The sequence below is a fragment of the Staurois parvus genome, unplaced genomic scaffold, assembly GCF_062004578.1.
Source record: "Staurois parvus isolate SC_StPar_1 unplaced genomic scaffold, SC_StPar_1.0 ptg000090l, whole genome shotgun sequence".
In the NCBI taxonomy this organism is placed as follows: domain Eukaryota; kingdom Metazoa; phylum Chordata; class Amphibia; order Anura; family Ranidae; genus Staurois; species Staurois parvus.
The window spans coordinates 12,754,908-12,780,888 of NW_028317886.1; positions in this window are offsets into that span (position 1 = coordinate 12,754,908).

Sequence of the window (25,981 nt, forward strand, 5' to 3'; positions counted from 1 at the left end):
CATTCACAAAGTGCAGCGCTTCTCCTGCATGCGCAGTGGGCACCCGGCTGTGAAGCCAAAAGCTGTCACAACCGGGTGCCCACACTGAAGATGCCAGGGAGAGGAGACGACTGGTGAATCCAGTGGTAGTGAGGAAACCGCTGGACCGAGGGACATGTGAGTGGCTCTTTTTTGTCAGCAGCTACAGTTTTTGTCGCTGCTAACTTTCTTTTTTTTTCAGGTGGAACTCCGCTTTAAGATCTTCCCTTTAATATGTCATAATGGCAACAGAGCAACCTAGTGTCAGGCAAGCTAACTGCACCTGCCTAAATGCTTCTTGGCTAGTACAGCAACGTCCATGCATATTGCGGTCTTTGCCACTTTGTCACAAGTGATAGAGCAGCAATTGATGGTAAGATGTGTTATTGTATCCCCAAAGAAACTTTCCTCTCCTTCCTAAAACACAGAAGCAGTAATGACAGAGAGGAAAGTGATATCTACCCTGATTGATAGATGTGAAATAATTGTGAAAGTTTGGCTGTTATGGTCTGATTTGTTTAAGTGTGATTTAATTTTTTCAGGTGTTTTTCCTTCCATGTAGAGAACTATTGGTTCCTCCAAATAATAAACCTATTTTTATGTTTTTATACTGTTTTGCCTGTTAAATCTTCTCAGACCCTGTATTGATGGAATTTGGCCTTGTGTCAATGGGCATATTCAGCTTTCTTTCTTGCATTTAAAGCAGAACTAATCTGTAAGGATCAATCCCCACCTTTCCAATAGTCCTTCACCAGCGCTGGCATCTTGTCCTGTGTACTGATTTTTGGCCGTCTTCATTGATTGGCATGGAATGATATCACTTTTGCGCATGAACAGGGACTAGTCATCCAGTACACAGGGATCAGGTCAGCTGCTGTAAGCTGAGCTGGGCATGCAAAGCTCAGATCACATTCCGGAGATCTCTGTGAGCAGGAAGGAAGGTACAGTTTATTGCAGAAGAGATATTGGATGTCCAGTTGACTTGCAACGGAAGATAACCATTTCTGATGCAAACAAAAGCCCTTCCACACATGCTTTTTTCATTTTAACATTAGATAGAGCACATAAAGGGGCAGTTTTTACCATCATGTAATTCTACTTTGTGAGGGTTATAATACCACAACTAAAAAACCCCCTAAAAGAGACCTAAAGCAAAATAAGTTTCCCCTTAGTTCCCCCTAGAGTCAAGGGAGCACTTATCTTGCTGCAGAAACTACTGTTCTAAGATACCACAAAAATGATTAGTCACGTGACTAAATGCCAAGTCATTGGACACTTCATTTATGCTAAAGGAGACAATGAAAGTTCTGCCAGAGGCACTTATCGGGTAATTATTTTCCTACAGCATTACATAACTGGTACCCAAGCATTAGACTACACCACTGATTGCCATCGCATCATTTGTGTTCAGTTTATGCAGCCAAGATATTTTACCTTTCTTGAGCTTAGGCGAGAAAAGAAGGAAAGGTTAGGGGGGTCTTATTTGATGTAGCTCTACTTTAACCACTGGGTGGATGCTCTCCAATTCCAGGAGTACATTCACCCACTCGTGTGCCTCCCGCCGCCGCCTGGGGCACGCAGCAGCAAAATCCTGTGACCCTTTTCTGGAGGACACAGTGGATCACAGTGCTTGGTACCAGGCCATTGTGTTTGACCCTCGTGCCATGTGATCATTGTAACCAACCACAGCTATCACATGGTAACAAGAACATGACAGCTTGCTTACTGTTGTGACCTCTGTGATCGATCACAGTGATCACAGCATCCCTATACCATGTGATAGGTGTAGCCAACCACAGCAATCACAGCAGTAAGCAAGCTGTCATGAGTGAAAGCCATTCATGACAGTTAAAACAATTGTTTTTACAGTAATTATCAATGTATAAGCAATCATAGTGTAGAAAAAGAGATGGGCCATTTTCGTCATTATAAAATATAATGTTATTATAAAACATGCAGAATCCTTGGACTAATAAAGTTTTTTCCCCTCACTTAGAGGTTCAATGAGACAATAAATCTTCACATTACGTGCCCAAACTTTCAGTTTGAGCTAAAACATGAGCCATGCAGAGTTGCACCATACAGACTAATGCATGTCCTCTGTAGTTTAAGAACTGACTTTTCATGTAAAAAAAACTGCATATCTCTCAATCCTCAGGTCTCTGAATCTAGTGCTTTTGCAGGTGAGAGCTAAATTGTAGTGTGATTGAACAGAGGTACATGCAGGCAGAGCAATTAACTGAGTGATTATTGTTTTATCAGATTACCACTTCCACATTTGTGATGCAAAACAGAGGAAATAGCAAGGCATGCACTGGATGCTGCATGACTCTGAACAAGAAGTTAGCTTTAGTGAAGAAGGACAAGCTGGATGAATGAATACATGGAAAAATGGGAATCCATCAGCCATGACACTGTAGCCACAACAAGTGAGCCCATCATTGCAAGGTAAGACAAACAAATGATGCAAGGAATATAACTAAATAATGCCTGTTAGAGATTCTGTATATAGCCATACAGAATAGACAGTGCACAGTCTGCATGTGTTTTTCTGCTTCACTGCAACCAGGAAGCAAGAAACTTTATTTCAGAGAAAAGAGTTTATCATAGATGCAGCTACAAACTTATAAACACTGCCATCTACTGGCTGAAGAATATATCTCTACTGAAAACTGGTGTTGTTGCACAAAATACATGAACACTGTATTCCAACAGCACCTAGTTAAAATAACAAAAACATTTGAAAGTGTACAATGCCTTTAACATTCTTGATACTAAAGGCAAATAGAATTAGCACATAAAGCTACTCATGTTGTGTCCCTAAGGTATAGGTATTCTCTATAGCTACAAAAATAATTTCAAATTAGTCCCTTAGCACATCATACAAACTGTTTACCCCTATATATTTTTGTTTTTCTGTTTATGGTCCCATTTGTGAAATTTGGCCCATACAAGAAATGGGTGGTGCAATCATCAGGACCAGTAATAAACCAGGACAGTAATAAAAACAATTATCTACCAAGTCCCCAGAGCACTAAAACAGTTCCTGTTTTTGTCTGTGGCAACATTTTTTGGACAGTAAATGATGAAAGATCTCTACAATGGGGATAAATACGTATGGTAATGAAAACAGTCCTGTCCTGCTGTCCTTAAAAACAAATAAAAAGTTTTGGCAGGAATTTCACTTTAACAATAAACATACATGTCCCGCATGTGCCACCTATTCCTTACATTTACTGACACCCTAAAACTCAGCAATTGCCACTCTGTAGCCTTAATACTGTACTTAATCTAAATCCATAGATTATCCCTTAAAACGTTAACTTCCAATAATGTATAAACTTAAAGGATAAGTTCACATTTTGGACAAAAATAATAAATGTAAATTTTTTTGCAGGTAAAAAAATGTGCATTTATTATGTTTGTCCAAAGAAGCCTGTAAAGCATTGCACCAGCAATCAGTAGATGGCTGATGCCATGCAGATCTCCTGCAGATCTGTCAGAATATCTGGTAGCCATACGGGATGTACGAGCAAGCAGATATTCTGACAGGAAGCTTCAATGAACTACCACGGCGCTCCATAGCACACAGCACACAGTACAACACACACAGCACACAGTTAACTCTTTGATCACCCCAGATGTTAACCCTTCCTGCCCAGTGTGATTAGTACAGTGTCAGTGCTTTTTATCAGCATTGATCACTGTATTAGTGTCACTGGAGATGTCATTGACAGTTAGTTCCCCCCAGTGTCAGAATGCCTGCCACATTCCCGCTATAAGTCACTGATTGCCGCCATTACTTTTATTAAAAAAAAAATCCAAACTGCCATTTGTAGATGCTACAACTTTCACGTAAACCAATTAATTTGGATTTTTTTAGCAATGACATGTAGCTGCATACATTTTGGCCTAAATTTATGACGAAATTAGATTTTTAAAATTTGTTTACTGGACATGTTTAATAGCAAAAAGTCAAAAATATTGTTTTTTTCTCAAAATTGTCGGTCTGTTTTTGTTTATAGCGCAAAAAATAATAACTGCACAGGTGATCATATACCACTGAAAGAAAGCTCCATTTATGGGAAAAATTTTCATTTGCGTGCAACATTGCATGACTGCGCAATTGTCAGTTAAAGTAATGCAGTACCGTATCGCAAAAAATAGCCTGATCAGGAAGGGGGGCAAGTGGTTAAACTATACTACTAGCCCCTGACCCTAGGACAAAATGTAACTTAACCCCTAACGTCATTCCCAAGACTTAACTGTTGGGCCAGTGCTTATCTTGTACTGAGAGCAATAACAACCAACTCTAAGGGCTCGTTCACACTAGGCTGTTTTGCCAACGCTTGCCAAACGCCCCTATAGCGTTTGGCAAGCGTTGGTCCGGTGTTTGCGGAGCGTTTTTAATGCTCGGCAAACGCTCCGCAAACGCCGCATGCGCGGTTTAGCGGCGGTTGCTAGGCGTTTGCCGAGCGTTAATAACGCCCCACAAACGCCTATAATGCATTTGAGTGGTGTTACCGCTCCGCAAACACCCCGCAACCGCGTCGCAACCGCACCGCAAACGCCGGCCGGGCGTTTGCGGAGCGGCACCATAGACGAGAATAGGAGGCTTCAAAGCCTCCTGACTCGACCAGAGGCGTCCGTTTTGCCGCGACGCAACGCAACGCGACGCAAACGCTCCTGTTAGAACAGCACCATGTGCTGTAATGTGCAGAATTGGCAGAGGCGTTTGGGAAGCGGTAAAAACGCTTCCCAAACGCCTCTCTGCCCCCTGCACACAAGGCTAGTGTGAACGTAGCCTAACATTCTAATGGCAAGAAGTGCCTGTGCCAAAAACAATAGCAATCTGAAAATGATCAAGTATACATTGATCTATGAAGGTGAAATACACTGATAAGTTCAACCCTTTGCTCTCTGGTCCTGTGAGCATATTCAACGTCAGCCTATGGAAATATACACTGGGGTTGATTTACTAAAGGCAAACAGACTGTGCACTTTGTAAAGTGTAGTTGCGCCAGAGCTTAGTAAATTAGGTAAAGCTTTATTATTGAAAGAATACCCTATGCAAGGAAAATAAAATAAAAACAAAAACAGCATTTTTGCTTTCACATGATTGGATAATGGAAATCAGCAGTGCTTCCCCTCATTTACTAATCTCTGGAGCAACAACCCCTTGCAAAGTGCACAGTCTATTTGCCTTTAGTAAATTAACCCCAGTATGCTACAACACTACTAGGTGTGCAACTGGGTAACTAGAACAATTGTGTAACAAAGCCTTAAAAAAATGTACAAGCGCAATAACATTTTTAGGCTAGCTGATAAGTGTACCGGGAAAATGTTTGTTTGGCTTTTTAAAGTCCTTCCATGTGCACCTTGCTTCAAAAGCTAGTTTTAAATTGGTGGGGTTGCTATTTTTGTATAGCTTGCTGGAATTGGCATGGGGATACATTGCACACCTTCTGAGCCTTGCTGGGCTTCTAGTCTGTGCCTGTGCCTTTAAGGAGGAATGGGCTGCCTCCAGGCATGCCTGTCCTTTATTTATCCATTGCTATGTATGCTCAAACATACAGAATATGATTTAGATGCTAAAGATTAGAATTAGGACTGCCCGTTACAAAGGGGCCTTGACGAGGCTGTAGGCAGGGGTTACTTTGTTGCCTCTTCAAAGTTTTTGCTGCTTCCAGGATGAAGAATTTGTAGTGATGTAGAATAGTTTGGTGAGTTCAGCCTGGCTAGTGGGAAGATAAGAGCCATAGGAGAGAAATGCCTTAACAGATTTTCCTTTCTCTGTGACCCCATAAATGGGCATCCCTGCTATTGGGCACACTAAGCTACATCACTATCTGAGAACTGTGGATTGCCCGAATTACTGAGAAATGATGATTATGAATAGGGGGAATGTGAATAATAGACATATTGAGAACCGTGCCAACAAAATGGAGTTGAACTGAGCCTATGGCTGTTTTTTGTGTCTGAAGCAGATCCTTAGTAAGCTTGCTGTTGTGAAGTGAAATAGCACACCAATTAACCATGCTAGACAGCACACCTCATTAAGTATCCATTTGGTGAAGGGGAACCCAGTGTACCCAAACTTGGACAGACTAGGGGATGATGGTGGATAGGGAAACTCGCAGCCTGTCCTGTAAAAATGCTTAAAGTAGTTCTAAAGGCAGGATATTTTTAAAAATGTTTTAATTTTTTACATCTTATTAGTTGTAAGGCCCCCTCACCTCCCTAAATACTTACCTGAGCCCTATCTCAATCCAGTTCTCTGCACAAGTGCAGCAGTGTTGCTTTCTTTTTTCCTCTCCTCACAAGACACAGGCACTGTTGGCTCCTGCTGCTATCAATCAAATCCTGTGAGAAGGGAGCGTATAGCAAGGCAGAGCCCCGCTGTGTGTGTCTATAGATGCAGAAAAAGATAAATTGGAGGAAACGTACTAATACTGGAGCAGACAGAATCTGGGGCATCTGTATATAATAACCACAAATGAAGAGCAGAATGTAAGACCTCTTTAGAAAGCGTGTGCGTATCATTGTACAAATGGTTAGGGGCACAATCCCAGGGTTCATACCAGTCTCCTATGGTGGGCTTTGAGGTCTTTGAAGTCTAAACAGTAAAACAGCCTTGGGGTGCGTTTAGCTGGCCTGGTGGAAGTTTATGTACCCCTTGGGGGCTTAAATTATGCCTTAACAAGCAAGATCGACAGCATCAGAGGTGCAAGGTGCAGAGAGGGAGCTTTGTCAAGGCTCACTTCTGTGTGGGCATCTGGACATATGTTGTCTCCTTAGGGCTGCCTTCAGGGTGTGGGTGAGAGGTCCGCAGCATGTAGAAGTGCTGATCTCTTGCAGGCAGCTTCTTCTGTCAATGCCCAGGGTAGATAGGGTGGTGAAAGTACACAGTGGTTGTCACGACCCGCGGTCGCCACCACCAACAGGGCGACAATCGCACAGCTGCGACTAACAGTAATACGTCACGCCCACGGCGTCAGACCCCAGACCTTCTCACCAAACTCGTGACCGAAGGACCAGCCGATCTAAAACCGCGGTGTGACGCGCGTAACAAGGCCACACTCAGCTGCACCCTACACAGTGATTGTCCAGCTAATGGTCTACAATCTGTGCCTGCAGCCTGAATGCGCTTGTTACTGGGTCGAGTTAATTACGCAACTAACCCTCTACTGCCACCACCACTTTTGTCGGAGACTGGGAAACTCCCGTTGTCAAATATACACTATAATGATTGAAATATTGATCTATATAGCACGGCCCGCGGACCTACTATACAGAGATATAACCAACAGTAGCGTCTCTTCAAAGGCAGGGATTCGTGAATTGCAAGTAAGCGCTTAGAAACCGTTTAACACTTTCAGAAAGAAAGATTTATTACTAAAAGCGTCAGATGCAAATAAATATTTACAAAGAGATGTCACAAAAATATATATATATGTATATAAAGATACAGCAAAGAGATAATTAGGAAGAAGATTACAGGGTTAATTTACTTGCCCATATGCCTGGGTTTGCAGTCCAAGATGCAGAGCAGAAAGGTTCTTTGATCTCCTCTGTTACGATGTTACCTCGGAGATCTCCGTGTGTTAAAAAAAAACTTTCACTCTCTTAAAGGTCCCTCTCAAAGGGGAGGGGGGGGCTCTGACTACACGTTTTGGAGTGGTCATAGGGAAACTCTAAACTAAATTACCAGCTTCATATCCCGTGATATGAACCATACAGTTGATCTGAGGACGGTGCAATTACTCTGGTCAGTTTGATAATGAGTGGGCTTACATAGTTTTGGGTGACCAAAGTGACACCTCCGCAGATGGGCTGGCTCCACTTCTCATGTCTTAGCCTGGTTGTTCCACATCATCTGCCAGGAGATAAAGTCTGCCTCACAGGAATGCAAAGGGGGGGGGTGTGAGGAATGATTCAAGGAATACCTCAAATACAACAAGGTAAAGGAGAACTCTGCTTCCAGCTGGATGAGCTAGTTTGCTACAGTGGTCACTGCGTGTCAGTCAAGCTGTGCTGTTCCGGCTGGTGGACAACTGTAGAAATCCTGGGGTGGAATGATTAGGGTAGTCAGGAAAGGAGTCCTCAGTGTTAGCTTGACTGGGAGAGAGTGCTGGTACACATATTGTGCAGATAGCATATGATGTCACCTAATCCTCACAGGAGGTACGAGAGTTCTCAGTCAAATCAAAATTGACTTTTATGTCAAAAGGAGCAGGTGGCAGTGGTTGTGTTGTTGCTACCACTTGTCATGCACTTGGTAGAGGCTAAACTGATGAGAGGGATGTTCCTTACATCTGCTGTCCTGTTGTCCCCCAAGATTGATGACAGGGTAGGATGGGACATCGAGTGGCATGGGCACCTGTAGTAAGTCCTGGCCAGCATGAAAAACTGGATTTTGCGATGAAGAAAAAGTTGAAGAAAAGGAAATTGTGACAGATGTAGTCACAGTTCTTGCAGAAGCAGGAGGTAGGAATGTAGTTAGACAGGCAGAAGTTGGCAGCACGTTGGCAGCAAAGGTACACATTCAGAAGATGAGAACAGAAACAGGAGCCAGGCCAAGGTCAGTATCACATGGGCAGAAGATGAGCCAAAGAGATAAGCAATGTGTGGAGTTGAGACGCAAGCCAAGAGTCAGGTATCGAGCTCAGGTGTAATCATAAAGCAAACCAGGAACAAGCAAGGTCTGATCACAAGTCACTGGAGCTGATGACCACTCAGCAATGATCTTGAGTCTTGCAGTGCTTTAAGTAAGCCACTGGGTGCCATAATCAATTCAATGTGTAGATTGTGTGCACGGCTCTGATTCTGTGCAGTTTTACATAGTTACATAGTTAATCTGGCTGAAAAAAGACAAAAGTCCATCCAGTTCAACCATTGAAAAAAAAAGTTGTAATCCTATACCCACAGTTGATCCAGAGGAAGGCAAAAAAAACACCAGCAAAGCATGATCCAATTTGCTCCTGCAGGGGAAAAAAATCCTTCCTGATCCCCCAAGAGGCAATCAGATATTCCCTGGATCAACTTTACCTATAAATGTTAGTATCAAGTTCTATTCTGTGTATCCAAGAAATAATCCAGGCCTTTTTTTAAAGCAATCCATTGAGCTGGCCAGAACCAACTCTTGAGGGAGTCTATTCCACATTTTCACAGCTCTCACTGTGAAGAAACCTTTCCATGTTTGGATATTAAATTTATTTTCCTCCAGATGTAAAGAGTGCCCCCTTGTCCTCTGTGATGACCTCAGTGTGAATAACTCTACACCAAGTTCACTATTTGAACCACTGATGTATTTATACATGTTGATCATATCCCCCCTTAATCTCCTCTTCTCAAGAGAGAATTTGTGGACCATTCTTTGAGCACGGGCATGAACCCGGTTTTCTTGACTCAACTTTATCCCATTATTTTAGCCCATAATTAGGAGCAGGTAGTGAAAAAAAAAGTCTGTAAAAAATGTAGGTGCACATGTTCAGCTTGGCATTTGGACACACCTTCATCAGATTCTTTTTTTGCTATCTGTGTCTCTACTCAGGAGTTTTCCTTACTTTCTTACCAGGACAGAAAGTGGTGAAATATCTCCCCAATACAAGCAGGAAAAACTTTAACAGAGGTTGTATCCTTTCTATAATGCACGCAATAATAAAGTTACAAAAATGGCTCTCATATTTTCCAAGGATGGTGCGACCTATGATACAAAAGCTTTACAGTAATTGCTTTTATGCTACTTCATTTCATTTTTTCCATTTCTGTTAAACTGATGGTCACTGTGGATATAACTATTGCAGTCTATTTTCTTTTATGATTAACTGGGGCCTGTCATCTTTTTTGTAAACAGCAAGGGCAAGCTAGTGGTGGCCACATTTACTGACGCACTTCTACACCAGTCATGGGGCTGCATGCAGAATATTTTAATAACAATATCCCTTAAAAAGAGAACATTTTCTGACCAAATGAGCAAGCACATATTGTACTGTACGTCTTGGGTTATTTAAGTCACACTGTACGCTAATGTAATTGCTCTAAAGTTGAACTGAACAGTATTTATGCATTATAAGTAGTTTGTGATGGATGCTTTTGTCAATTTACAGCTGTGCAAACATGCCTGAATATTTAAATATTCTGTGTTTATTTAAGAATATCTACAAAGCCTGACCTGTTTCTAAGGTCAGACAGTCCATGCTTTTAACTGTCTGTGAAAAAATTAGATGTTAGAAATCTTTAACTGTCTATAGTAAATTACAAACCACACACACAAACTTAGTGACTCCTAAAATGTTATAACAATGTTACAAAGCCCTACTTGATATTCACAATGGAGTGGGAAAGGCATGCTTTGTTAAAACCAGAAGTGGGTGTAGCCATTTTTTTACCCTTTTAGAATAACACTTGAGTACTTGTGCAATTTTTTTTTAATTTCTTTCTACACAAAATAAAGTGTTCTTTTCTACATGCATGCTAAAAATGTTTCCTTTATTCGTATTCATATATTGTGAACAGTATATTAACCAATGGAAAAAATGTGGAACTCTTAAAACTTCAGCAACAATGGCAAGAAAATGAATTAAAATTTATATATATATATACAATTGAGTACTGTCCGTGATACTTTTTTTATTTGCACTAACATACAATTTTGAGGACAAGCTTTCGGGGTATGTCCCCTTCTTCAAGGTCTAAGCAGTACTATTAAAAATCACAAAGTTTAAGCAGAATGTTAGAATGGATTGAGAGAAAAAAAAAAAAAAAGGGCTACAGATAAGATACATCAAAAGTAAGGGGGGGAGGGGGGATACAACACTCACACAGAGGGGGTCAAGTTTTAGCTAATAGATAGTCATAAAGCTGTCGGATAGTGGTTGAGGAATCCCATGTCCAAATTAAGACCGTTATCTTTAGTGTCAAATATATATACACCTGTATATATATATACAGGTGTATATATATATACAGTGGGGCAAAAAAGTATTTAGTCAGCCACCAATTGTGCAAGTTCTCCCACTTAAAAAGATGAGAGAGGCCTGTAATTGGCATCATAGGTAGACCTCAACTATGAGAGACAAAATGAGAAAAAAAATCCAGACACTCACATTGGCTGATTTGGAAAGAATTTATTTGCAGATTATGGTGGAAAATAGGTATTTGGTCAATATCAAAAGTTCATCTCAATACTTTGTTATATATCCTTTGTTGGCAATGACAGAGGTCAAACGTTTCCTGTAAGTCTTCACAAGGTTGGCACACACTTGCTGGTATGTTGGCCCATTCCTCCATGCAGATCTCCTCTAGAGCAGTGATGTTTTGGGGCTGTCGCTGGGCAACACGGACTTTCAACTCCCTCCAAAGGTTTTCTATGGGGTTGAGATCTGGAGACTGGCTAGGCCACTCCAGGACCTTGAAATGCTTCTTACGAAGCCACTCCTTCATTGCCTGGGCGGTAAGTTTGGGATCAAGACCCAGCCACGTTTCATCTTCAATGCCCTTGCTGATGGAAGAAGGTTTGCACTCAAAATCTCACAATACATGGCCCCATTCATTCTGTCCTGTACATGGATCAGTCGTCCTGGTCCCTTTGCGGAGAAACAGCCCCAAAGCATGATGTTGCCACCCCCATGCTTCACAGTAGGTATGGTGTTCTTTGGATGCAACGCAGCATTCTCTCTCCTCCAAACACGACGAGTTGTGTTTCTACCAAACAGTTCTATTTTGGTTTCATCTGACCATATGACATTCTCCCAATCCTCTTCTGGATCATCCAAATGCTCTCTAGCAAACTTCAGATGGGCCGGGACATGTACTGGCTTAAGCGGGGGGACACGTCTGGCACTGCAGGATCTGAGTCCCTGGCGGCGTAGTGTGTTGCTGATGGTAGCCTTTGTTACGTTGGTCCCAGCTCTCTGCAGGTCATTCACTAGGTCCCCCCGTGTGGTCCTGGAATTTTTGCTAACTGTTCTTGTGATCATTTTGACCCCACGGGGTGAGATCTTGCATGGTGCCCCAGATAGAGGGAGATTATCAGTGGTCTTGTATGTCTTCCATTTTCTAATTATTGCTCCCACAGTTGATTTGTTCACACCAAGCTGCTTGCTTATTGCAGATTCAGTCTTCCCAGCCTGGTGCAGGTCTACAATTTTGTTTCTGGTGTCCTTCGACAGCTCTTTGGTCTTCACCATAGTGGAGTTTGGCGTGTGACTGTTTGAGGTTGTGGACAGGTGTCTTTTATACTGATAACAAATTCAAACAGGTGCCATTGATACAGGTAATGAGTGCAGGACAGAGGAGCCTCTTAAAGAAGAAGGTACAGGTCTGTGAGAGCCAGAAATCTTGCTTGTTTGTAGTTGACCAAATACTTATTTTCCACCATAATTTGCAAATAAATTCTTTCCAAATTAGCCAATGTGATTGTCTGGATTTTTTTTCTCATTTTGTCTCTCATAGTTGAGATCTACCTATGATGCCAATTACAGGCCTCTCTCATCTTTTTAAGTGGGAGAACTTGCACAATTGGTGGCTGACTAAATACTTTTTTGCCCCACTGTATATATATATATATATATATATATATATGGTGTGGATGATTGCGGAGAGAGATGGCGGCATAACCTCAGGGCTCCTCTCCACTATGCCATGCTGGAGCGATTCCCAGCCACACAGAGAGGCACCAACAGAGCCAGACACCCCGCACAGCCACACCGGCACATGAGGATCATGCCGGGGAAGAGAAAAAAGAAGTGCAAGCTGGGGAAACTAATGGAACAAAAAGAAGGAGCCAGGAGAACCTGCGGGGGACCTGAGAAGAGGAGGATCCAGGCTGCTCTGTGCAAAACCACTACACAGAGCAGGTAAGTATAGACATGTTTGTTATTTTACACACACAAAAACAGAAACCTTTATTATTGCTTTAAAGCCAAGCAAAAAACCTGTCACAATGGGAAATTTACACTAGAGGGGACTTACTCAGATAGCACATTAGATGACACTAGGGAGATGAAGGATTCAATATTGGATTTTCCCACTGCCAACCAGCCAGTTATGGATACCATCTTAAAAGATGGTAACTATATACCTATGTAACTATGTAAAAGATATGCTGGTCTCCCTGAGTAGCTCAATTCATGCAGATATCATATCATTGGTGCTGCAATTTAAATCTGATATTTCTGAAGTAAGTGACCGGGCGCACATATTGAAAACAAGATGGGGGAATTCGCGGCTGCTTTCAACACAATGGTGGATGCACACCATGGTCAAGATGTAATAATATCAAATCAGAGGCATACCAGAAGCAATAAAACCCTCTGAATTAAAACCTTACTTTACTGACATCTTAAAAGCTTCTCTGCCGCAGGCCCCAATAGAAGAATTGCTCATTGACAGGATTCATAGGCTGCCAAAACCAAGACACATCCTAGAACATCTCCCTAGAGATACAATTGTACGGATCCACTACTACCATATTAAAGATCAACATTTGTCTCTATCCAGGAAATCTCCTCCTTGCCTGAAAAATCTCATATTATTTGCTGATTTATCTGCATATACAATGCAACAAAGGAAAAAAGTGGAAACCATCACCAAGCCCCTACGTAATCATAGCCTACAGGTGGGCTTACCCAGCCAAATTACTTATCACTAAAGAAGATGGCATGTACCCGGTCACTACAGTTGAAAAAGACCTCTAATTTGCATATCTTGGAAACTGAAAATACCCATGGCAATGCATCTCTGAAAACTTCTCTCATTAATACATCATAATGAAGCTCTGGAAGGCCTGTGGAACACCTGCTCCATTGCTTTGAACCACTTTACACTAACAGATTTATTTTGTACAGATTCTATCAGAGAATCACATTGTATTATCTTTTATTCTGCTACTCTTTTCATAACTGCCTGTCTCCTGGAATCTTCTCCATGCTCTTGAGACTGCTGGGAGACACAGCAAACCTTCTGGCAATGGCATGTATTGATGTGCCATCCTAGAGGAGTTGGACTGCCTGTGCAACCTCTGTAGGGTCCAGGTATTGCCTCATGCTACCAGTAGCGACACTGACCCTAGCCAAATGCAAAACTAGTGAAAAACAGTCAGAAAAGATGAGTAGGGATTTGGGAAGCAAATGTCAGTGGCCTCCACTTGTAAAACCATTTGTTTTGGGGGTGGTCTCATTGTTGCCCATCTAGTGCACCTGTTGTTAATTTCATTAACACCAAAGCAACTGAAACTGATTAACAACCCCCTCTGCTACTTAACTGACCAAATCAATATCCCAGGAGTTTAAATGACTTGATGCTATACTCTGATTAAAAAGTATTCCTTTAATTTATTTGAGCAGGGTACATTAGCAATAGTCACTTCACAGCCCGCTAACAGACCCTTTAAGATGATAAACCTACTCACAGCATCCTTATGTACTTGTTGAACCTCGAATGGAACAGAGCAGTGAATAAGATATAGCAACACCCCTCTTCTTAGAAGAAAATAATGTATAATAGGCTTGAGGGAACGCTTTATGGAAAATGTGGGGTGACTATTAGCTTAAATATGGGTTTCCTGCAAAAGGAGTATTTTAGCCCTTATTTATTATATTGCAGAAAAGCCTCCCTTCATTTAGGAGGGGAATTAAAACCCTTTACATTATGTGAGATAATTTTAATACCCATAATAAATTATAGGGCAAAAGACTATAGAAATGACGGTATCTAAATGGGCAATAGTGAGCAAGAAAAAAAGGAGGGAGGGTGCAAGTTCATGGCTCTGTTCCAATAATTAAAGCAAAATGTAGAAGTACAATCAACACATACAGTAAATGGCAAGTGTTGCAAGAAAATATAACCAAAGAGAGATGGTCTAAACAGACTGACACTAGAGTGATAACCAAAAATCAAACCTGGGTAACCAAAAAACCCAGCACAAGGGTCGGGTAAAATTCAAAAGCCATACAAAAAGACAAATATCAGGGACCAAAAAGTCCCACATTCTGAATAAGGTGTCCATCGTGGGGGAATCCATTAAAAATATTCAGCCCAATATATAGAATCACAAGCATATAACTAAGTGGATTACCAGCCCCAGGAGGGACACCCACTGAGTGGGGGAACATTGTCAGGGCATGGTGGGACATACCCTGTGTATAAAAGGTATCAGATAGTCTGTGCGTGTTTTGATAGAAAAAAAAGAAAAGAAACTAAAGCCACATAAGGGCAAAGGTTAGCATGTGTAAACACATTCTACAGTCAGTTCCAGGGTGCTATCAAAGGAGAGTAAATCTTGCAAGTGTTAGAGGTTTAAGCATGTAAAATAAATAATAGTTCACTAAGTCCTGGTCAGGGTATGGATAAGGTACAAGATATAGTTATGGGCCATTTAAGGTAATGGTCAAATAGAAGAAATAATCAAAACCCGCTTCATTGCCATTTGAGTAATTTCATCAGTCAACAAGTTATCATAATCTTCAGTCTGTCCTGGGGGTCTCTATATATTACACCAATTCTACGGGAAGATCCCTCTCTGGTTAGAAGGCAGACCCAAAGGGTTTTGAGTATCTCATTTGTATTTTGAATGTATTTATTATTACAGGTACTTATATAGCGCCATCAATTTACGCAGCGCTTTACATACAGTGAAGGAAATAAGTATTTGATTCCCTGCTGATTTTGAACGTTTTGCCCACTCACAAAGACATGATCAGTCTAAAAATCGAATGGTAGGTGTATTGTAACACTGAGAGACTGAATAGCAACAAAAAATTCAAAAGAAATGCATGTATAACAAATTATGTACTGGTTTGCATGTTCATGAGGGAAATAAGTATTTGATCCCCTTCACAAAACATGACTTAGTACTTGGTGGCAAATCCCTTGTTGGCAATCACAGAGGTCAGACATTTCCTGCAGTTGGCCACCAGGTTTGCACACATCTCAGGAGAGATTTTGGCCAATTCTCTTGGCAGATCCTCTCCAAGTCATTAAGGTTTGGTGGCTGATATTTGGCAACTCGAACTTTCAACCCTCTCCACAGATTTTCAATTGGATTAAGGTCTGGAGACTGACTAGGCCACTTCAGGACCTTATTGTGCTTCTTCTTGAGCCACTCCTTTGTTGCCTTGTGTTTGGGTGATTGTCATGCTGGAACACCCATACACGACCCATTTTCAATGCCCTGGCTGAGGGAAGAAGGTTCTCACCAAAGTCTTGATGGTACATTGCCCTGTCCATTGTCCCTTTGATGCGGTGCAGTTGTCCTGTCCCCTTAGCAGAAAAATACCCCCAAAGCAGAATGTTTCCGCTACCATGTTTGACAGTTTGGATGGTGTTCTTGGGGTCATAGGTAGCATTCCTCCTCCTCCAAACAAGGCTAGTTGAGTTGATGCCTAAGAGCTCGATATTGGTCTCATCTGACCACAACGCTTTCAACCAGTCCTCTGCATCATTCAGATGTTCAGTAGCAAACTTCAGATGGGCCTGGGCATGTGCTTTCTTGAGCAGAGGGACCTTGCGGGCACTGCAGAATTTCAATCCTTGTCGGTGTAGTGTGTTACCAATTGTTTTCTTGGTGACTGTGGTCCCAGCTGCCTGGAGATCATTGACAAGATCCTCACGTGTAGTTCTTTTTTTTTTTATGTGACAAACACTTTATTGGTTTAAAAGGAAAAATGACAACTTAAACAATTGTCTCATATATATATATATATATATATATACACATACTGGCTAATTAGCAATTGGCTATTATACAGATAGGCATTTTGTGTATATTTTCCATGAGATTTCCTCCATGTCACAATTCAGGCTCTTTCTGTTTTTTTTTTTAATTTAAATATTTATTTATTTTCCATATAATATACACATTTCTTCATTATTTTCATACAAAAATCATTTTCCCAACCATTAATTACTTTTCTTCCTATGTTTTATTCCCTTTACCTCCCCGGCCCCTGTCTAAAACCCCACCACCCGCCTCAGAGTACCCACACTCCCCATTAATAAACCCTCCCACTCTGCATAATTCTATTAACTCTTTTCCTAAATAGTATATACAAATACTTCCTCCTCTTTCTCATTACTACTTCGTAGATCTCGCTACAAAATCTTCCCATTTTCTCCACTTCTTATAAAATAGCCCCATCTTGTCTTCTTGCGTATAATATAATTTCTCCATCTTACATATCTGATTCGTTCTCTCTACCCAATCCTCCTCCCTCTGCATCTCTGGTCTATGCCAAAACCTAGGAATCAGACCTTTTGCCGCATTCAGGTAATGCCATACACCAGAGTCCTTATATTTATTTACTGATAAATCTGTACTATGTAGTAGACACACCTCTGGGTTCAATCCTATTTTTATCCCTGTAATTGTCTCAATTAATTGAACCATTTTCTCCCAGAAGGCTTGTATCCTTGGGCACTCCCACCATAAATGATATAAGGTACCTATCTTTCCACATCCCCTCCAACACTCTGGAGTATTTTCCCCACTCATCCTGTGTTCCACGTTCGGTGCAATGTGCCATCTCATTAAACATTTATAATTTACCTCCACCTCTTTCATGCTTATGTTCTCGTGTATTAATCTATAGATTTTCCTTTGTTTATCTTCATCTATCTCTATTTCCAAATCTCTTTCTTATTTTTCTATGTACATTGGCTTTGTGTGTGTGTCTAACTCCATGAGGATCTTATATACCTTAGCTGTGCCCCGTTTCCCATCTCTACGTGCATCCAGCAACCTCTCAAACAAATTCCAATCCTTTCTCAGTCTCAAAGGTTTTGGAAGGTTTCTAACAAAGTGTTTTAATTGGTGATATTTCCACTCGTCTATTTTAATGAAAAGTTCCCTTTTATCTTTTTCCAAATCCTTAAGTGTTCTTAATTCCTGTCCATCCATAATATCTCTCAATTGAATATCCTCTTTTTTTAACCATTTTCCTATACTCTCCTCCCTACCTGGGGGGAAATAGTCCGTGTTCCTAAGTGATATTAATTGTGAATTAAAGTCCCATTTCATAAATTTGTGCAATTTATCCCAAACCTTTAAAACATTCAATGTGAAAACACTTGTGGAATCTTTTAAACCTCTATATTTTGCTGGTGCCCATATAGTTTTACTCAAGGTAGTTCCACTTAGTTCATTCTCAATCTTAACCCAACTTTTCCCCTCTGGGTTATGTGTCCAGTCATACATTCTTGCTAGGACTACTGCTCTATAGTACCTCTTGATATCTGGCATTCCCAATCCTCTCTTCTCCTTATTTCTGCTCAGCAAGTCATATGATATTCTAGGTTTTTTATTTTTCCATATATATCTTGTTAACATCTTTTTTATTACTTTAAAAAATACCTCCGGGATTTTAACTGGGACCATCTGAAATTTATACAGGATTTTAGGTACAATTACCATTTTTATCAGATTTATACGCCCTATCCAAGACAGATTGCCTCTTCCCAATTTCCTTAGTTCCTCCTTAATCTCATTTAAGAGTGGGATATAATTTAACTTGTACAAGTTCATATACGAAGCAGATAATTTAACCCCTAAGTACTTTATCTCTCTATTTTTCCATATAAAAGGGAATTCTTTTTGTATTTTTTCTTTTTCGCTATTTGGAAGATTTACGTTTAAAATCTCAGTTTTTGTTGGGTTGATTTTCAGGTTTGATAACTCCCCATAATCCTTTAAGCTCTTCATTAAATTCGGAAGTGTTATACTCGGATTTCCCACATAAAACAACAGGTCATCCGCAAAGGCTGCCACTTTATGTTCGTCTCCTCCTATCTGCACCCCTCTTATATCTATATTCTTCCTAATTGTTGCCAGTAAAGGTTCCAACGACAGTACATACAGCAATGGGGACAGTGGACATCCCTGTCTAGTTCCATTTGACATTCCTATAGTTTCCGACCTCTCCCCATTAACCATAATAACCGCGGAAGGTTCTCTGTACAACTTTCCTATCCACTCTCTCATTCTTGCTCCCAATCCTAAAGTCTCCAGAGTATCCATCATAAAGCTCCAGTTTACTCTATCAAATGCCTTTTCAGCATCAATCGAAAGCACCACTACCAGAGTTTTCCCCTTCCTAGCCTTCTGGATAAGCAACAGAGTTCTCAGCCCGTTGTCTCTACCCTCCCTCCCTGGTACAAATCCTACCTGGTCCGCTTGGATCCATTCTGGCATTAGATCTTTTAGTCTATTTGCTAGAACCTTTGCATATAACTTAGTGTCGATGTTCAGAAGTGATATCGGTCTGTAGCTAGAGCATTGAGAAGCATCCTTCCCCTCCTTTTGGATTAGTACCACGTGGGCCTGTGAAGATTCCCGCCTCATCTCCTTCTCTCCTCCCAGGGCATTCATATATTTCTCCAATTTATGTAGTAACAAGTCACTATATTTTTTATAGTACCTCACTGTATAACCGTCTGGGCCTGGGCTTTTCCCCTTTATGGTACTTTTTAATGCACTTTTTATTTCTTCCTGCGTAATTTCCATATCTAGGGAATTCAATTGATCCTCACTTAGCTTCGGTAGTCCTGCATTCTTTAAATATACCCTTCTTTTTTCTCTACTCTCTTTTCCACTTGTATTTACTGGATCTTGGGAGGCAATATTATACAGCTTACTATAGTATTCTTTGAACACCTTAGTGATCTCTTTGGTAGAATAAACCATTTCTCCTTTGGGATTTCTTATTTTTTCTATATAGTTCCTATTTTTCTTTTCCCTCAAGGCTCTCATTAGATATTTTCCTGGTCTATCTCCCCATCTATACCTTTCACTTGCAACTTTGTTAAAGACTCTTCTCTTGTCCTCCTCCAACAATGACCCTAGTTCTTCTTTCTTTTTTACTACCTTCTGTCTTATCTCTTCTGTTCTTTTATTTTTATGTATCTGCTCCAAATCACTTATTTCTTTTAACAGCCCAGTAAGTTTCTCTCTTCTTTCCCTTTTCTTTTTTGCCCCGGTCGCAATCAATATACCTCTTATGTAGGCCTTATGGGTCTCCCACACTGTAGCCACAGACACCTCACCTGTCTCATTCTCCCTAAAAAATCTTTCGATTTCTTCTCTAATTTTCCGATCCACCTCCTGGTCCAAAAAAAGAGCCTCATTCAACTTCCATCCTATCCCTCCGGTCGAACATCTCCCCCACCTCACTTTCAATGTGACAGGAGCATGGTCAGAGAGAGGCGTTGCTTCTATTTCTATTTCATCCACCATTTCTATGAGTTGATGGTCTACTAATATGTAATCCAATCTGGAATACATCCCGTGGGCATTAGAGAAGTAGGTATAATCTCTCTCTTTTCCATGTGTCACTCTCCAAATATCCACCAATTGACACTCATGTGTCACCCCCTTCAAAATTTTCAGAGCTCTACTTCCCTCTCTCTGCACAGATGAGGTCGTGTCCATTTGTGGGTCCATACAAAGGTTCAAATACCCCGCCACTATCAAAAGACCCTCCTTAAAGGCCATCAATTTTCTCAAGACTCCCTTCAGGTATACCTCTCTTATTTGGGCAATAAATATTCAAAATTGTACATTTCTGTTCTTGTAATCTACCCTTCAAAAATAAAAATCTCCCCTCCGGATCTATTTCTCTCTCTCTTCAATCACCCACCTTACGTTTTTTGCAAACCCTATTGCTACTCCCTTAGCTTTCTTAATCGGGGAATCAGCATAGAACCATGTTGGGTAATTTCTCGAGTACACCTTTACATTTGACTTGATCTCTAGGTGAGTCTCCTGCAAAAAGACCACCGAAGCCTCTCTATGCTGCAGCTCCTTGAATACTTTAAATCTCTTCCCAGGGCAGTTCAAACCTTTTACATTATATGTTATAAATCGCAAGTTTTCCATACATCTTGTATCGCTATTTTTTTTCCCCATTCTATCGTGCAGAGTATTGTCCCTAGGACCCCCCCTAACCCTCTTATCTTTCTAACCATATCCCTCCCCAATCTCCCGCTAGTCCCCTCCCGACCTCCCCCCTCCTTCTCCATCCACCCACCCCCACCCCCCACTTTTTAGGCCTTCAATTTGCCTATCAATCATTTGTGGAGATAAAACCACCTTTGATTTTTTTTAAACCTTGGGGTTGAACTCCTCCCATGTATGGCTTACCCACCCTCCAACCACCATGATTTCCCTCGTTTACTTTAATTCTTTTAACTTTAGCGGTGCAATTTAAAGAGAGAGAGAGGAGAAAAAAAAAAACTCACGCTATCTCCTCTAACTCCTCCCTACCTCCCCCCTGCCTACTTTCTGCCATTCCTCTTTTCCCCCAATGCCTATTTCTACCTCTGTCTCCCACCCAGTAATCCTCATTCTGTGCAATTCCAGTCTGTCACAGAAGTCTCTTAAGTCTTCGGGAAATCTCAAATATGCTGTAACACCGTTCTTCCATCCGATTAAACACTCTGGGTTACCCCATCTATATTGTACATTCCGTGTTCTCATCTGCTCTAATAGGGGCCCCAAGGCTCTCCTTCTCCACAAAGTCTCGTACGATAAGTCTGCAAAAATCTGGATATTTATATCTCCATACTTAATAGTTGTTCTTCCTTTAGTCCTTCTCCAAATCTCTTCCTTATCTCCATATTTATGCAGCTGAACAATCACATCTCTTGGTTTTTCCTTCCCGTTACCTTGGTGAAACTTTCCTGTTCTATATACTCTGTCCAATTTAATTACCTCTGTTTCAGGTCTGTCCATAATGGAATTTAACATTTTACAGACTAGTTCTTGCAGTTCTCCCCCTTTCAGGATTTCTGGGATTTCTCTTATCCTCAAGTTGCTTCTCCTATGCCTGTTCTCCTGTACTTCTTTTTTTATACTGCAGTTGTTTCTGCGTATTCCTCATCATAGCGGACCTTTTTTCTAAGTCTGAAATGAATTGGGTATGTTTATTAATTTTTCCCTCCATTTCTTCCGTTCTCATTAGCAGGTGCCCTAGATCCTGTCGTATATTTGTCATTTCTTGCCATCTCTCTTTTGTTCGGCACTTGTAAATCTTTTTCAAGATCTTTCCTCTCTGGATTTTCTATCAACTGTTGGCTGCTACTATTCAGGCCCAATGACATTCTGGGGATATTTTCCAAGGTGGTTTCCATTTCCCCTTTTTCATTTCCACTATGGGCCCTTTCTGGAGTCTCATTCCCCTGGGAAGTATATTTTTTAATTGTACCCATCTGGGACCCTTTAAGCCCACTTCCTTTAGCGCTTTTATTCTTCATATCTTCTGTGCAGGCTATGCTCTTTAACCAGAGGGCAACTTTAGGCTGTATATTGGGGTTTTGATATTAATCAGTCTCTATCAATTTAACACTTCTTTTCTTTTCCCACTTCTCTTCTGGAGCCACTTAATAATTTCTCTTTCCCTCTTCTTTCTATTTTCACTTTCCAGATCCCCTGGGAATCCCCTTTCTCTCTTTATGGGCAATTTAAAGTCATTTCCCACAGACCAGCATACTTATACAATTACATGTGGGTTCTTCACTCACCCTCCTTCGCTCACTCACCCAGTGAGTCGACTCCACAGCCGCCCGCTCGTTACTCCTGGCTGGTGTCTCTGGGGGATTCCTACAGGGTCTCCTGTGGCCTGTGGGTGTGTGTCCTGTATTTTTTCTCTACTGTGCAGCAGGTTTAGGGATTGATCCGGCGTCTCCCCTCTCCTGTCAGGGAACCGGCTCTTGTCAGGGAGCCGGCCGGCGTCTCTACTTCCCAGTGCTCCTTTGCGGCCAACCAGCGTGCTTACGCCGCACTGCTTCGTTTCCCCGGCAACCCGACAGCTGATCTCGGGTCTCCACAGTGCGATCACCTCCCGGAGCTCCGTGCCCACTCTCGCTCTCCTCTCCCTTCAGTGCACCGGCTTCTCTCCCTTTGGAGACCTCCTCACTCAGGTAGGGCTCCGCACTTCAGTCCATAGGAGTTCTTGTGGTGGTCAGCTCGGGGGTTATCGGAGAGCACTCACATCGTGCTCTCCGGTGCCGCTATGTTTAGGCTCCACCTCCCCCTCCCAGGCTCTTTCTGTTATCACCCCCAGTGTCTGGGGACTCCCCTTGAATGCTCACGTGTAGTTCTGAGATGATTCCTCACTGTTCTCATGATCATTGACACTCCACGAGGTGAGATCTTGCATGGTGCACCAGACCTAGGGAGACTGACAGTTGTTTTGTGTTTCTTCCATTTGCGAATGATTGCACCAACTGTTGTCACCTTCTCACCAAGCTGCTTGGCGATAGTTTGGTAGCCCAGTCCAGCCTTGTGTAGGTCTACAATCTTGTCCCTGACATCCTTAGACAGGTCTTTGGTCTTTGCCATGGTGGAGAGTTTGGAATCTGATTGATTGCTCCTGTGGACAAGTGTCTTTTATACAGGTAACAAAATGAGATTAGCAGCACTCCGTTTAACAGACTGCTTCTAATCTCAGCTTGTTACCTGTATTAAAGACACCTGGTAGCCAACAATCCTGCTGAATGATAGGGTATCAAATATTTATTTCCCTCATGAACATGCAAATCAGTTCATAATTTGTTATACAAGCATTTCTTTTGAATTTTTTGTTGCTATTCAGTCTCTCAGTGTTACAATACACCTACCATTCAATTTTTAGACTGATCATTTCTCATTTCTTTGTGAGTGGGCAAACATTCAAAATCAGCAGGGGATCAAATTCTTATTTCCTTCACTGTACATATATTGTACATTCACCTCAGTCCCTAACCCTCAAGGGGAATACAATCTAAGGTCCCTACCTCACACTAATACATACACATACTAGCACCAATTTAGACAGGAGCCAATTAACCTACCAGCATGTTTTTGGAGTGTAGGAGAGAACTGGAGTACTTGGAGGAAACCCACGCAAGCACAGGGAGAACATGCAAGCTCCAGGCAGGTGGTGCCGTGGTTGGGATTCAAACCAACAACCCTAGTACAGGCGGAAGTGCTAACCACTAAGCCAATGTTAGCTTCATGTTATTTTTGGTATACATCACAACTCCACCTCCATCTTCCCTACTGTGTCTTTCCTGTATAGTATATACCCTGGAATAGTTATTTCCCCATCATTTGAATCCTTGAACCACGTCTCTGTAATTGCAACAAGGTCCAAGTTGTACCTAGACATAAGAGCTGTCAGCTCACAAAGCTTGTTGCCTAAACTACGGGCATTAGTGATAGGTTTAGTGTAGGTGGATGCTTCCCTATCTTTTCTCCATGTGTGTTTGACCTACCACTGCAGACACCATGGGGAGCCAGCCTAGACCAAAGAAAAAGTGAGTGAGTGCCAGCCTGCCACTTCCAGTGAACAATTACTGGTAGAACAAATTATAAGACAATTTGTATAGACTTAGTGTAACTCTGATGAGGGTTTCTCAACTGAGACTATACAAATTGTCTTAAAATTTGTTTTAACAGTAAGTGAACATCATGAGGGGATGCTTTGGTGAGCTGAGCTCTATGTCTGATCCTCCATTTTACCTTCTGACATGCTGTCCTCTCTTCAGTGTCACCCTTTGTTAGTTTCTCTCTCTCTGTCTCTCTCTCTTTCTCTCTCACAATGTGAGAGAACATCTTGGACCCAACATGGTTTCCTGCATTAAGGCCTGGCATGGTTCACACTGCCATTATGTGGCACATTGCATGTGAATCGTGATTTTTTTTTTTCAGCAGTACAATTTGAGCATATTCATTTTGTATGGCTCAAATTGCACCACATCTGCACCAAATGGAGCAGGAAACTTTTTTCTGGCCGTGAACACTCATGCGATCTGATTCTACAAGTCACACTGCATTTTGTTAAACCATTTTTGGGGTGTCGTTAATGTAACATATACAACAACAGTTGTTCCCATGAATGGATTTTGATGCGGTGCTGGAAATGCATAGAAATCTGCAAATGCTGCATCAGTGTGAACCGCATCAGTGTTAACCACACTCTGATTTCTGTACATTTCCCACACCACATCAAAATTGCACTCCATTCATGTTAACCGCATAAAACATTTAACGGTGTCATTTCATGAGATAATTTACGTGGGTGTGTTTAGGTGAGGAATTAGGGGGCGGGACTGGGTAGGGGTTGGGTGAGGCAACTGGTGATGAGGACTTGAAATTTTGAGCCATACATATAGTGCTCAGCATAAATGAGCACACTCCAACATATTTTTTCAGAAAACCTTTCCTTTCTGAATCAAAATTTTCTATGCAACACTATACTACAAAATACTGCCATAAATGTGGACTATTGATTGCAAACAAGATTTGTTAATTTGCACACACAAACAAGTATTTTTCCTAACAAATTTATTCAAGACCATGTTTCAAAAATGAATACACCCCAATGAAAGTCTTAGGAACAAAGCTCAATTTTAGACAACAAAATAATAATTAACAAGAATTCAACTGCAGGTGAGTCTAATTATTCATAAAACAGGTGTTCAGCAGACAGTTGATTATAAAAGGGTGGTACTTAAAGAAATCCCCCTCCCATTTCATGCTGTCAGCAATGGCACCACATGGAAGTGAAGTGTCACAAGGCCTGAGAAAGAAAATAAACTCTTTATACAAGAAAGGTGATGGCTACAAGAAGATCAGTGAAGCTTTACTTACCAGTCAGAATACTGTAGCAAGAGTGATAAAAAAATTTAACAAATATGGGACTGCAACCATCTCAGAGAAACATCCAGGCAGTCTACAGAAGTTAACAACTTGACAGGAGCATCTTCTGATGAGAAGGTTTGATAAAAAATCACCATGCAAATTCACTGCAGTTAGTTAAAGAAGTAGAAAGCCCAACTGGGGTGATTGTTTCCCATGACACAATATGGCATACACTGCAGAGGAATGGCATGCATGGGTGTCATCCACAAGGGAAGCCTCTCCTGCAGCCCATGAACAAAAAAACCCACCTAGAATCTAGTACTGAGGAGTGATGAGACCAAGATA